This window comes from Lepidochelys kempii, chromosome 8, assembly GCF_965140265.1.
Source record: "Lepidochelys kempii isolate rLepKem1 chromosome 8, rLepKem1.hap2, whole genome shotgun sequence".
NCBI classification, from domain to species: domain Eukaryota; kingdom Metazoa; phylum Chordata; order Testudines; family Cheloniidae; genus Lepidochelys; species Lepidochelys kempii.
Window position 1 is genome coordinate 76936257 of NC_133263.1, and position 14997 is coordinate 76951253.

General features: G+C 40.0%; 1 protein-coding gene across 9 annotated transcripts in view; it reads right to left on the reverse strand.

Annotated features, from left to right (window-relative positions):
• Positions 1-14997, reverse strand: part of PKN2 (protein kinase N2) — a 136081-nt gene that overhangs the window by 100918 nt on the left and 20166 nt on the right. Inside the window, exon 1 of one of the 9 annotated variants that reach the window (XM_073357143.1) lies at positions 4432-6054. The exons of the other annotated variants lie outside the window; for them this stretch is intronic. The gene's annotated coding sequence lies outside the window, so the exon portion shown is untranslated. Of the gene's footprint in view, positions 1-4431; positions 6055-14997 lie in introns of those variants that run through there. 9 annotated transcript variants of the gene reach the window in all.

A 14997-nucleotide genomic window follows, 5' to 3' on the forward strand; every position in this document is an offset into this window, starting at 1 on the left:
GAGTTTTAGAAATTGCTGAAAATCAGCCGTAGAACGTGCTTGAGGCATAATTGCTTCATCTGGAGACAAGGTAAGATGGGCATTCAAGGGGTGGCCTCTTTATCAGCCCTGGCCTCCTGTTCCTCAAATATCTCCTCCTATGCAGGGAATTGGTTGGGGAAAAGAGGACTGAACAACCCCAGTCTCCCTTTGAGATGGTACTAGTGGTCTGGAGAATTGCTGTCGGTAAGCAGCCCAGGGATCCCAATATGGTCATTGGGGAACCCATAAGGAAGTGGAAACGGCATATAAGAGGTTGGTTCCACATCTTTGATGAGGGTCACAATCTTCCCTTTGACTGTATGAGAATGTGTTCCAACAGGATATGTTGGGGAAACCTAGGAGATACTGATTGAAAGTCTCCTTCATCCTCCTAAAAATCATCCAATGGAGGAACCCCCAGAAAAAAGCATGGAGAGTCCTGAGGTACCAGAGGATGGTAGCAGTCCAGAGACTGAAATCTCAGTACCAAAAGATGCTCAGCATCCATGAGGAGTAGGGACTCTGGCTCATCTGTTATGGACTGGTCCCTTGCATGTCTAAATTCTTGAGGTACTGAGTAAAGGAATTGGTACCAACATGATAGCTAAGGATGTGGTAGCCAAAGCTGATGGCACTGTCAATGGTGGACGTACCAATGCAGGTGCCAAGGAAGCCTGGTGCTGCTGTTTCCTCAGTATGGAAGATGCCAAATGAGTAAGTGCCAAAAGCAGGGCAGAGCCCAATGGTATCAGACGGAGGTGCTTAGGATTGCTCTCCTTGTCCCTGGTCTAGGGTACTAAGCTCTGTGAGAGCCATGTATCTCCCTTAAGCTCCAGGGCTTTCCAGCTCTGCTGGAATCAGAGGTGTCCTTCAAGTCAACGCTACTGAGCTGAGAGGTCGAGGCTTCAGAGACCGTAAATCTTGCAGGGGACTTGGGCTTTTTTTTTTTACCCTGGAGCAGGATCCTTCAGATGAGTCTGTACTCCTCCTTCTGGGAGCCCTCTCAGAAGCCTCCAGTGACCTCCTGTTCTTAGAGGAAGCCTGCACCAAGGTAGAAGGGGTGCTGGATCTGTCCAGAGACTGATGAATGGGAGCACAGGATGTCTCCTGACCTGACTCAGATGTTGGCTGAAGTGAGCACTCCATCATTAAGAGTCTGAGACTAATTTCTCTGTTCTTCCCTGCCTTTGACCTCAGGGCTTATCAGAAATTGCACTTCTGGGAGATGTGGGACTCCCCAAACAACAGACACACTTAGTGTTGCTCACAGGCATAACCTTTCAACAGGAGAGGCAGAGTTTGAAGCCTGGCAAGCCAGGCATGCCCTGCCAGGAAGACAAGGCTCCCCAAGAAGAAACAGGAGGGGAAAATAAATAAATGCAATCCTCTCACTACTAACACTTATCTAACTAAGTGTAACTACTACTAACAACTAACTAATCTTAACTATAAGAAGAAGAAATAGCATAGGCACATTCTGAGACCCTAGAGCTCCATCTCAGGCCAAGGAAGTAGAGAAGGAACTGAGGGTGGTTTGCCCACACATCCCTATATAGACTCAGTGTCCACCACGAAGAGGCTGAATGGGTACTGCAAGCAGAAAAATCTCCATTCGAAGGCTCAAGAGAAGCATGTACACCTGAAGTGGAGCACCCACAAGGACACTACTTAAAAAAGAAACATATTTCAGTTTGTAGTCAGACTGAAATTTTGTTAACACAGTAAGCCCTCAAGGGTCACAAATGAGATACCACTACTTTAAGAACTAACATATAGGAAAACACAGAACTAGCTATCTTACTGCAGTGGCTTAATGAGCTCAACCTCTCCTGGGTTGCTAGCTTGAAGACTAACTATTTAAACACTTAAAATTCAAGATGGTAGGCCTTTAAATCTCTGCACACCAGGCAAAAGCTTTTCAAGAATGCTTACTAAAAGTAAGAGTAGCACTTTTGGTATCTATTCTAGCAATGTGGTGTTTTGTAGCCTTTATGGAGTCTATAGTGCCTGATACAGGGAAGTGATTACTGATGCCAGCCAACGAAACTCAAATTCCTAACCCCTTTCTCAGTTAGTTCTGAACCAAATAATGCATGAATCAGCCTCTTGGGCAAACTGAATTTACTATTCAACCTGCAATTTAAAATGTATGGAAAAAAAAACCACCCTAAAACTGATGAAGAATGGAAACTTGATGCTGTTTCCTCTGCTGGGGAGAGATTAGCATGGAGTTGAAGGCATCAAGATATCAATGCTGCAACTGAGTAAAGGGAAGCAATTTCAATTTCAAATGAGATTCTCCAATTTCCACTGCTAGCAGGAAAAGGACAGCCCTACAGTCCAGAATTGATACTTATGCTGTAGTGACCTTTTTGATAGCATGGTGTATCTGAATTGTTTTATCCAATTTATTCACCATAAGGAATATGGAGCAGAAGAGAGTTCTGATTTAATTGTAACAGGTGGAAACATGAAGAGTTTTCAGTTCTGGTATGCTTTGAAGCATTTAGTTTGCAAGACAATGACAACAAGGTGTTGTCTATTCACAAAGTGTTGCTTAGAGAGGGAGTGCTGTCTTTTCTTCCTAGGTTCTGATTAAGGAATTTATTTAAATCATAAAAAAAAACAACCAACAAACAAAAACAAAAAACCAACAACCCATCTACCTTTAGTATAATTTGGAACATGAACAGAGAACAGTTTGGATATGAACCTAGATTTTTCAAATAGCCATATTAAGAAGGGAAGAGTTAGGAGATTAACAGACAGAAAAAGAGGTATACCCCGTTTTTCCAACCCAGAATGCAGAGTTTAGTTTGTGAAGCCATGTAATTCTAACAGCTGATCAGGCAGTGTGATTCAATATATAGAACTCTAGGACTGCGACTCTGGGGACCTGGGTCCTATTCCTGGCTCTGTCATTGATTCACTATGACCTTCAGCAAGTCACTTAACCCAGCACCTCTCATATTCATCCTTAGATCTCTACTTTACAAAGGAAGGTATGCATTAATCACCCCCATTGTTAAGAAACGGAAATTGAAACAGAGGTTATTATTATTCTACCTTAAGTGAAAATAGAATAGAATTGCTAGCAGATATGTCATACCTGCATAAGATCTAACTTCAACATCGTATTTTTGCAGCATTTTAGTGCACAAGATTGGTATGGAACACTGTGCTCTTAAATACATATCTTATAAAGTGAAAAGATCAAGTTCTCATTAAAATGTGTGGAAATGAGCCCTACTGCAGGTAATTCTTTAGTACTTTAAGAGACACTGTAAGACTGTGTACGCTCCAAATTGTAGTCCATGTAACTGAGTGGGAGAACATCTGTCAATTCCTATTATCTTTTGTTTAGGCTATACCCTTCTGTTACAAAAGAGAAGTCACTATTTATTCATGATTAAAGATGCAGCAAACAAGCAGAAGGAGCAAGATTTCAGCCGTTTCTAGAGCTGTACATAAAAAAAAAAAATCACATAACTATCAAGTGATATCAAACAAAATGCACAGCCACATTGGCTTGTGTCCTACAAAAAAGTGGTGGAGGGAAATTAATATTTTCCAAATGGAGAAGAGAGCAGAGGAAAAAAATTATTTGCACATTTCTCAAAAATTTTCAAAAAAATCAAATCGTACTTGATTGTGTACCTCCTGAAAGGTATTGAACATTTGGTTTCAGATATCTGTTCTGGAAACTGCATTTAAATCTACCTAGTACAGATTTAAGTTTTCACTGATTTTCCAGTCCTCTTCCCCCATGTCTGTTCATTCTTCAGACGATTTTTATTTTACTGAAGTTTATGTAACACTGTGACATTTGATTCTTATTATCTGCCATCATAATTTTATTATTTTGTGGACTATTCTCAAAACACCGTAGATACCTTTTATTAAAAAAATTGCTTTTATTCATGCTAATAAAATAACCTGCAACTCACATGGAGGCAGATACAATTAAATTTGAGACTTTTTTGCTGCAAGCAAGCATTTAATTTGGTTTTGAAAAGAGGCCACATGAAAATTCAATAAGAATTGCATATATTTGTTTTAAAGCATTACTGTTCACTCTCATTCTCCTGACTTGCAAAAACATACTGACCAGTACTTTATTCTCAATATTGCATTCCATTGGAATTGTAAGAGTTAACTAATTAATGTTTACTTTTAGTGGCCATAATTAAGTTCCAATCTTTCAGTACAACAGCATATTGATTTCTAAGATTATAATTCTCACTTGATACATAATTAGACAAATGTGCTACTAGAACTCAGAAAGATTAAACGTGTTGTAGTTTCCTGCACCATTCTGAAAAACTGGAGATTATACACCATTCTATACAATCAATTTAACATATTAGGTCTTGAAAACTTTATTCAGAAAATTCAATTTAAAATACATACATTTAAAGGATTTCTTTGTACGAAAGTGTGGTTTTATAGTGAACTACTTGCCAAGGTCCTTGAAGCTCATGATAGTAATTCCTGCAAAACACAGTAGTCTTTGATTTTAAGAACAAAGCTAATCAATTGCAAGCTTCCCATCTATGGAACTCAATCACAAAACCAGATGTGACTACTTCTCTTGATTACTAGAACTACATGGACTATTTCCTCCCTCCCAGAGGCAAATGCAACTATGGTTAAGATCTCAACACCCACTCAATATCAAGACCAAAAACCTGAAGGTTTAAACAGACTGGAGCATTAGTTTACTGAGCTACCAGGCTAGCAAATAAGGATTTAAATTTAATCTGAGTCACAGCTCTTGTTTTTGGTAACACTAATCTGGTTAAGTTACAGATAACCATAATGCACTGCATTATATGAGAATAATCAGTGTCAATTAGGACGATGATTAAATGGGGTTCAATTCTCATGTGCTTTCGAGTTCCTGGTTGCATCTCTAACAGCAGGACAAGTTTAATACATACAATGAAGGCTCCTTTAAAATGTAAAAGGAACTTTGTCACATTGTGTAAACATTATACTGGAGGAAGAGCTAAAGAAAAGTGCCTTATGAGTGATGAAGTTACGCTTATGATGTGGAAATATTTCTAATTCAAGAATATTGTAATGCAGGAGGATATTACATTAACATCTAAACTTCCATCTCCAGCTTCCACCCCAGCATTAACTCCATACATTTGGCCATATTCATCCCTCGGTTGCTCCAATTTTGGCTAGCATTAAACTAGGGCAATACCCTCAAGGCAGATGGCCTAAAAGTGGGATGTGGCATCTGCAAAAAATGGCCCCCTCCCTTGGTGGTATGAATCAGCAGGGGGCTATAACAGCCCAAACAGCAAGTAGCTGTATCTGGAAAGGGGACATGGGCAAGTAACACACTTAGATACTGTGGTAACTGGCATGTTATAGACATCTGATTCAGCACACTCCCTTAGCAGTGGAAATCCCAGAGAACTCCATTCACAAACTTAGAACTGTTACTCCTGACAAAAAACACCCAGGGGAGGCCAACAGTGGAAACAAACCTAGGTGTGAATCTTCCAAGGCACAAGAGACCAGGACAACACTGGGAAACAACGTACCTCCTTGTTCTGGTGAATTTTTGTTATATTTAATTAGGAACAAGATTAGTATGTAGAATTAAAGCATATACTATCTTTCCTCCATTTCATTATCAGACCTGGCTATGCTATGTATAATTTAGCATGTAGTTTTTCTGTGTATGTGAAATTCCAACACCATTTATGGAACTGTAATAAACCATTTTTCACTCATTTGTTTTATTATATTAACAAAGTTAGGAAAACTGCATTTAAGTCATTAAGTATTATGATTTTCAGAAGACCACATATGCTGTACCATGATTTTTATTAACTGCCAAAATATAAAATTAGTTCTTTCGACACAGACAACAAGATCTTATAAACTGCCATAACAATGGATTCCTTACTATTTTTTTCCCTAAGTTCTTGTTGCACCATTATTGGGACTATTTTCAACGTCACTAAAACTGTACTTGGATAATAGCTGAAAAACAGTGAGTATCCCCAAAATGTGTACAACACAAACACTAGAATAAAAAAATTCATTTTCAGCATTTTATCATAACATTAATAAATCCTCAAACATTTTCATGTTTAGGAGATGGGGAAATAGACAAGTTGAGCCCCTTGTCGACAAGTCCCTTATGTGGTGAAAGGCAAATTCAGAGATGGAAGAAGCAGAGTCTACCCATTGCAGCTTCCATACTACAGATGAGTACTTCTGCAAGGACAAAGGACTGCCCTTTGTATCAGATACATGTATGGTGCACACATGCAATACCCTGTACTACCAATGAATGCATTCCATGTGCAAAATAAATTGTGACCTCTTCAAATAACATGTCAAATTTAAACTAACTGAATTATTCTTTGGAAAATTACCCATACAAGACACCTTTTTAAATGGAGCTATGAAAAAGTATGCTGAGTGGAACATGACAATATGGTAATGGTAAAGGGGCAGAGTTATGATTGGTTGAGTGACCTTAACTGTATTTCCATACTTTAGATGTTTACAATACTTTTTTGAAACCTTAAATTTTAACATCAGCATGAAAAATCAAATCAATCGAGAGAGTTTTTCACCTAAAGTTTTCGGCCATAACTCCAGGTTGAAGCCTTCTGCATGAAAATATACATTATTTTCTACAATATGTTATAGTTCAGTTATATTTGTTAATGCTTACAATGATTTCATCCTAACAGCCCAGTTTAGTATATTTCCAGTATATATCCAGATGTTTTAATATGTGCTCTTCTCTATAAAGAATGTATTCTAATATTTGTGTCACTATGCAAGTGCTATCTGTTGAAACAGGTGTTTATTTCCTTGGGAAACGAATACACATTATTAGATTACCATTGAAAACAGTGTTTCAAGCCATTTCAGAGGAACATGGATGGGGCCAAATTCATCCCATGTGTAACTTCAGTAGGGATGAATTTGGCCGAGGCAGTTATCTTGCTGTCTCCCATATTAAGCTAATTTGCATTTTTATGTAACCTATTTTCAAATTCTCAGTACATTTCAAATATCACTTACTGATTACTAGACGTACCTTCTTAACTAATTTAACATAACTGGTCATATAAAGAATTTTTATCTGAGCATTATTGATTTGGGAGTTAGCAAAGCATTTATACTTGTACATCGCGAACAACAGCCAACTGATTCCCCCGTCCCCTCCATGGACAGATAACATACTTCATGAATTACGATTTAATATTTTTAAATAGCATATATTCACTAAGGTGTTAATGAAGCAAACTGACAGACTATTTAATAGAGTTATGATTTAATTAAAAACCATTTTATGTGCTAGTACAGAATGCTTTTGCATGTAACTTTTATGTCACCTGTACTACATGTAAATGCTTTTACTGCTTACTTTTCATATAAAATACTTTCATAACTTTATCTAGCATGCAGAATCTATTCTACATGATACAAGATATCACATATGTATCTAAGGGTGTGGGAGAAAACTGAATGATATTGTTATGAGTTTATGGCATGTGACAGTATAGGGGAGATTCTCAAAAGGTAAAAAGGGCAGCAAATGGGAGTGAGCCCCCAAACTGTCCTTTGTACCACTGAAATGTCCCCCTCAGATTATAATGCATGTGGTACAAGTCTGAGAGTCAATGTTGCATATCCATCCGTATCTTTAGCTTTTTCTCCTGAGGGTGGACAGCTGTGACATGTTACACTAAAACAGGTTTTAGTATTTTAAATTTCTGCTCGTAATGATAATTTGAGTCATGAGCAGGAGGAGATGAAAGTTCTAAAAACCATTAAAATTGACTTATGAGTTCGCCCATCACAAACATGAGAGTTTTCTTGATAATTTACTTTTTTGTAAGAGTTAAATTGAAATTAGGCTCCTCTTAATTAGGAGAAGGATTTTCCATTTTACCCATGCACGTATTTTTACAGAGGGGTTAATAATGTACCTATAAAAGTGGAACCCAGCATTAAAAGTGAGCAGCCCCAAAATCTATGGATAGTCATTGTTTAATGTTACACATTAGCTCAAGTATCCAAGAGTGATGCTATGATTTGATAACTGTCTTATTAGGAACTCTGTACAAATGGAGTTTTTCTGTACCATATTTCATCTCATTTAAAAAAAAATCACAAGCCATTGAAATTATGTAAATGAAAGCCTCAATTAAAAGGAAAAGAGATCTCCTATTAATCTACCAAATGTCATCCCGATGGTAAGCTACTGAAACTAAAATAAACTAATACACCAGTAGCTTAATAGAAATCTGAATTATCCCCAGTATATGAAGCTATATTTTTGTTATGTATTATAGGTATGTTCAAAATCTACTTTGTTTATGGCAAATTCTAGTTTGTAAAAGTGATGCATTACTATATTTTAACTAAGTTATTTTTAGCCAAGTACAAGACTAGCAGAAGAGTTGAGAGTCTACATTCCACTCTAATTAGGCCATCATGTTTAGCAGCCAACTATTTTAAGCCATTATAAATGTGGCATTACATATCAGTGATAAAAACCAACACTTCTGTTTTATGAGGCAATGGGCCAACTGGCTACATAGTTGATCTCAGTTAAGGAATTACATTTTTGCTTTCTAGGACAGTGTTTTACCAGGGCTTGAAAAATTTGCCAGATATCTAATAGCAGCCAATAAAAGACAGGTGAGTTCCTCAGTCAAGTTCAGTGGCAGCACACTGTTGAAAACGTTACTCTTATACACACTAGTGAAAGGGATGTATGTTTGGATTTGCATTAAGGCTTTGCCCCTGGACTCTTTGTGCGCTCTATCATGGTAGCTTTGTCTGAGAGCTGTGTATCTGAAATGACCTTTTAAGAGGCAAAAATTCACTCAACACCCCAACCTACTGAGAAAGCTACTGCTGCCTTCCTTTCCAGCTCCTGGGGCAGGGAGGCAAAGCCTCCCACATTTCTCCCACCACTGTCAAGGAAGATTATGGTAAGATTACTTTTCAAGAGCTGAGGCTAAAGCTGTTTTATCAAATGTTCTGTTTGCAGAGGTATAGACATCTAACTCCATGTCTAGTAAAAATATATGGAGAATCACACACCCATTTTACAGTACTCTATGGAAGTGCTGCTTCAGCTCAAGAGATAGAAGATGATGCACTCTACCAGAAACAATACTATTTGACAAGTTCTTCCCAGAACATTGCTGATATATATTCTGATTCATTTGGAGCATATTTCTCTTGTCTTTATCTCTTTCTTCAGCCCTTTCAAAGAAGTGACCACCACTCATTGACTCCTAATTCCCATTTTTATGTAAAGAAGTTCTAGCTCTTCTAACACCTAAGAAGAGCACCAGAAGGGAAGACTATTTCCTGATTCTAATGAATGTTAGTAGTGAACTTTTTTCCAGAGTAGCAGCCGTGTTAGTCTGTATTCGCAAAAAGAAAAGGAGTACTTGTGGCACCTTAGAGACTAACAAATTTATTTGAGCATAAGCTTTCATGAGCTACAGCTCACTTCATCGGATGCACTGAACTTGTCAATGAAAGAACAGTACTTAGGACAACTGTGCTCTTATAAAAATCTAAATTGGGACATCTGAAAACTACAAATACCCTCTCAGACCCTCCATGAACAGAGACAATGATACTACAAAAAGGGCATTAGGGGTTAAGAAATCTGAAGGAACAGACTCCACTGGATGAATTACATAGAGCCTGTAATAACAGATTTAGCCTTTAAAGTACAAATAACTTGCTTCTCAGTTTTGGGGTTTTTTTTAATGCTTTTTCTGTTTTTAAGAGCCCTTGTCCCTGTGTTGGCCTGCAGTATACTCCTTAAATTGTCCTTCTAATTGCTCTCACAACGGAACCCTGACATTTTAGACGTTGATTGTGAGGCCCTCCAGACTTTGCTGGAAAACCTAGGATTTTACTGAAAGTGCATTCTGCAGTGATATTAGATAAATTCTACTCCTTGGGTAAGTTCTCCCTGATACAGTATTAGGACATAGGCTGTTGTCCCAGCTCAGATTTTGAAAGGGTCTGTCACTTCCTTTTGATGTGGCCTTTTGAGGGGTCTCAGCTTCTCCTGACTGACGCTTCTTAGTTTGTCCTCACTTGGGTCAGTTCCTGGACCCACACCTTCAATTAAGTCTATTAGACCTTCAAATGTTAGGGTTTGCAGTCTCCTGGCTATTTTCTTAGAGGCAGTCCGGAGCAGGGCTTTTCCTCCTTTTCTATCCCAGTCTTTTTTGCCTCCCTTTCCTTCTCTATACTCTCCACTTTATAGCAGGTCTTGTTTTCTCTGTTGGTTGCAGCTGTGGGTTCCTGCCTCATTGCTTGTAAACAGGAGGAACTCTCCTCCTTCCCCCGTATATGCTCACTATGTGGGATGTAGATCCCCTTACAGGATCTCATTTATTTTGGTGCACACACTCCTTCAAAACTGGAGGTTAGCCTTGGTCTCATTGGATTGCCTGACATAGACTTTGGTGACCTGGTACTTTTCTATGGAGGCACCAACTTGTGCTCCATAACAAGCTGGGGGGGGAGTGGGGGAAGAGGAGGGGAAGAGATCCGAAAGTTCCTTAACAGCTTGATTTTCTAGGAAGCTGAACACCCAGCAGCTCTGTCAAGGTTCCTTCCTCACTCTGAACTCTAGGGTACAGATGTGAGGACCAGTGTGAAAGACCCCCTAAGTTTATTCTTACCAGCTTAGGTTAAAAACTTCCCCAAGGTACAAACTTTGCAGGGAAAAGGAGCACCTCTGTAAAATCAGGATGGTAAATATCTTACAGGGTAATCAGATTCAAAACATAGAGAATCCCTCTAGGCAAAACCTTAAGAGACAAAAACAGGAATATACATTCCCTCCAGCACAGCTTATTCTACCAGCATTAAACAAAAGGAAATCTAATACATTTCTAGCTAGATTACTTACTAATTTAACAGGAGTTGGAAGGCTTGCATTTCTGATCTGTTCCCAGCAAAAGCATCACACAGACAGAAGAACCCTTTGTTGCCCCCCTCCAGATTTGAAAGCATCTTGTCCCCTCATTGGTCATTTTGGGACATGTGCCAGGGAAGTTACCTTAGCTTCTTAACCCTTTACAGGTGAAAGGGTCTTGCCTCTGGTCAGGACAGATTTTATAGCACTGAATACAGAAAGGTGGTTACCCTTCCCTTTATATTTATGACAAGCTCCCACTAAGTTTTGATTTTGTTTATAATTATGTTACTATTTGAACCAAATGTGTCTGCCTGAATCTAGTCTACAGATAACCTCAAAAAACTTTAAGTATGAACTTTCCAATTAATCTCAAAAAGGTGATAAGCCTAAGGATCATACAATATTGTTAACTACTTCACTCAAATCACCTAAAAAGAGAGACCGTTATATAAAAACCTGAACAATTTACTGTGAGCGGTCTCTCGTTTTGTTGTCAAAAGTGAGACGAGCTTCAGAGTGTAAGACCATTTTCTTGACCCTTACCAACCAAACCCCTTGTAGCAGGCTCTTAGGGACCTGAAATAAGGATGGAGAATTGACTTTTCTGAAAATTGGGAACAGTTCGCAGAAGACAACATCCTTCTACCGGCATCTACAGCCCTTGGGTATGTCACTTCCTGACCCACTTCTTGCTTGTGCACTTTAATATGATCTTTCCCAATTTCAGTCACTGCCCCAGAGCAGTCACAACCTTGAGTGTCTGACCAGTAAGGGGGCAACTTGGTCCCAAACAGCCAATGAACTAACTAAAGACGCCACATAATGACTACCACAGTTAGCCTCATTGCACATTCTGTGTCTGCTCATGCTCATGGTATTCCCGCTAGCTCTCATCGAGAGTAATAAATAGTAGTGTTACCATGGTAACATGGGTAGCAGCAGTGGAAGCATGGTTTACCGCCCATTTAGGGAACATTACTGCAAATCTTCTGGACTACAGCACAGCACTACCAAACCTCAGGATCTGGAGAACTGGAACATCAGCATCCTCAAAGGTTCTGAAACTCAAGTTACTCCTCACTCTGCCAAATCCTTATTGCCACTGAGTTCAGGTGACATCTTCCATCATCACCACACACTAGGATAAATCAAAAAGCTAGGCACTTGGAGTCAATTGCTTAATCAGCAAAACGACTAAGAAACAAGATGACAATAGCTGCACCTCCAACCTCTGAATGCAAGATATTCAAATTATTTTGACAATGATATATATATATATATATATATATATATTTTTACAAATAATGGCCATACTGAATCAGACCAATGGTGCAACTAGCCTATTATCCTGTCTTCCAACAGTGGCCAATACTGGGTGCGTCAGAGGGACAGAACAGGTAATCATCAAGTGATCCATTCCCAGCTTCTGGCAAACAGAGGCTAGGGACATACTTCAGACCATGGTTTTGCATCCCTGACCATCCTGGCTAATAGCCATATCCCCCATGAACTTATCTAGCTCTTTTTTGAACCCTGTCATAGTCTTGGTCTTCACAACATCTTCTGGCAGAAAGTTCCACAGGTTGACTGTGCGTTGTGTGAAGAAATACTTCCTGATCTAATTTGGATGAAGCAATTAACTTTGCTTGTGTCAAGGAGATCTGGTTCAATGCCACTTCTAATCCTGCCCTAGCATAACTAGTACCCAGAGGATACTTTCTATGTCATAAATCAAGACAGACCCTAAAATGCACTGGGGGAGGTGGGGTGTGGGAAGAGAGATTAGCAGTACTGATCTCCTAATACCCCAGAAGCAGAAAATTCTCCACCCAGAACCACACATTGGAATGCATCCCATATGTTCTGTGAGGTGAAGAACAAGGAGGAGCATAGGACTCCTAGCAGCGTATAGACCTCAAGATAGAAAACTCTCAGTTCCTCCAAAAAAATGACAGAGTGCTGCCCACTACAGTGACAGAATCCCTCAGATTCCCAGTATTCTCTGATCTGAACTTCCACACACGAAGTATACAACAGTATTTTTGCTCATGGCCCATGTAGAAACCATCAGATTTTCCCAGAAAATCTCCAGACCCACAAATTCAGCAGGCTGCGTGCTGAATCTTATAGTCAGCTTAGAAATGGACATGAGACATATCTTCTAGTCTAACCACCACCTTATCCAGGCAAAAATCAGAGCCTCACCTTCTTCCCACCAGGATAACAGAAATGACCTTGAACCCTCTAGACTTTCAACTCACCCTAGGAGAATAAACCCCCAAATACTGAAAGACAAAACACTGATGAGTTAGTACAACAGTACAATCATCACTATCATAGATGCTTTAGTCCCAAGCCACCAACTCCTTCCATGCTGACCAAGGTCACCATAGTTCAGATGAACAACAGAAATTGAATCACATAGGCAGAAAGTGGAGATCACCAACGGCACCAAAAGCATTCCAAATCCATCTACCAACTGTACAAATAATTCTTACAGTGGAGTACAGGTGTAAAGAGCCTTCTATGGCTCTGTAATCAACACAGCAGAATCAGCTCTGAACTGACTAATCAACCCAGGCAGTCTCAAACAGACCATTGTGAAGAGCGAATCAGCATACACTGCTGATGAATACAATTAACTAACTGAAAAAGAAAATCCCATTCCTGAGCAGATCATATTATTCAGTCTGCCACCACTACTAAGTTTTGCCCCACCATACATGCCAAAGTGAAGAAGCCCTAATAAAATATCGCAACAATGAGTCCACCAGACCCAGGCCCATCATGACTGGTGAAAACCAACCAAAAACAACTATACCCACTATTAATAGAAATAGTCAGCACCTCATTCAGAGTACCCCTGCCAAACTCCTTGAAAAACACAATAGTTTCCTTAAGAATCTATCACTTAATCCTGAAGACCTTTCCAACTACTATCCATTTCCAACCTCTGATTTGGTGTGCTTACTGCAGGGAAGAAGACAAGTGGGTTTTAACCAGGCTGCAACTTTATTCGTCAAGTTACATTCAAGGTTCCCATTAGGGGACAGCCCAACGCAATCACTCGCACCCCATTGATCCTTTGTCAATTCTTGAGTCCTCCTTGTGGTGGGAGTCTCCAACACTGGGAGGGTCTCTGGGTGCCTCCAGTCACTCACTAGCATCCTTCCTCCTTTCAGGGGTTGAGGAGAGAAGGGACCTCAACTCCCAGCCAGTACCCCTGTCAAGTGATTGGCATAGGGCCATTTGCCCCTAGGAGCTTAGACATGATGCCCACTATGTTACTGATTTAAGCTCCAAATCCAAAAAGGTGAGTTCTTGCACTGGGCACCTGCCATAAGGAGGTGCCAGCATCAGTTTGACTGCATCCACCCCACCTTGCATGGGCTACCTAGGAGTTTGGCCAACCCAATACTGGGATCACCCAGGAACAAAATTGGTACCTATATCAGAGAAGTATATGCCATCCTCTCGATACAGCTCAGCCACACTCTGGGCTGATAACCAAGCCATCTCTGGACTACAACCATGCTGATACTTCCTCCGGGCCCTATCCGCCTTTACGTGGATGAATTGTGGTCTGCCTATGGGCCAGCATCTCCAACCATACTATATCAGCACCAGGTATCATGTCCACCAGCTGTCCAATATCCTGCTTAGCTTTCCAAATCAGTTTGAGCCTGGAACATGTTCACAGGTTGTTCTCCTCTAGGTGGATAAAGAGGTCTGGTGTATCCTCATCAGGCATCAGCCCATGCAAAAGAGGCATGAGCTGGTCCCAGCAATGCCCCATTTGCCATGCAAAGACAAAATAGTGTTCAGCCTGAGGCCCAGCTGCAAGCCTCTTCCTAAATTGCACGCTCCCTTGCAAGTCCAGTGCACAACGCTATGCCCACAAATCCAGCCTTGGGAGTGCTCCAGAACATTTTACATGATAGACATGGTGAAGGATGGATTGTCCATGCCCTGTAGCCTGGACCTCTGATGTATCCACCCAACTGGGCAGCTGGTGTTGCAACCCCTAT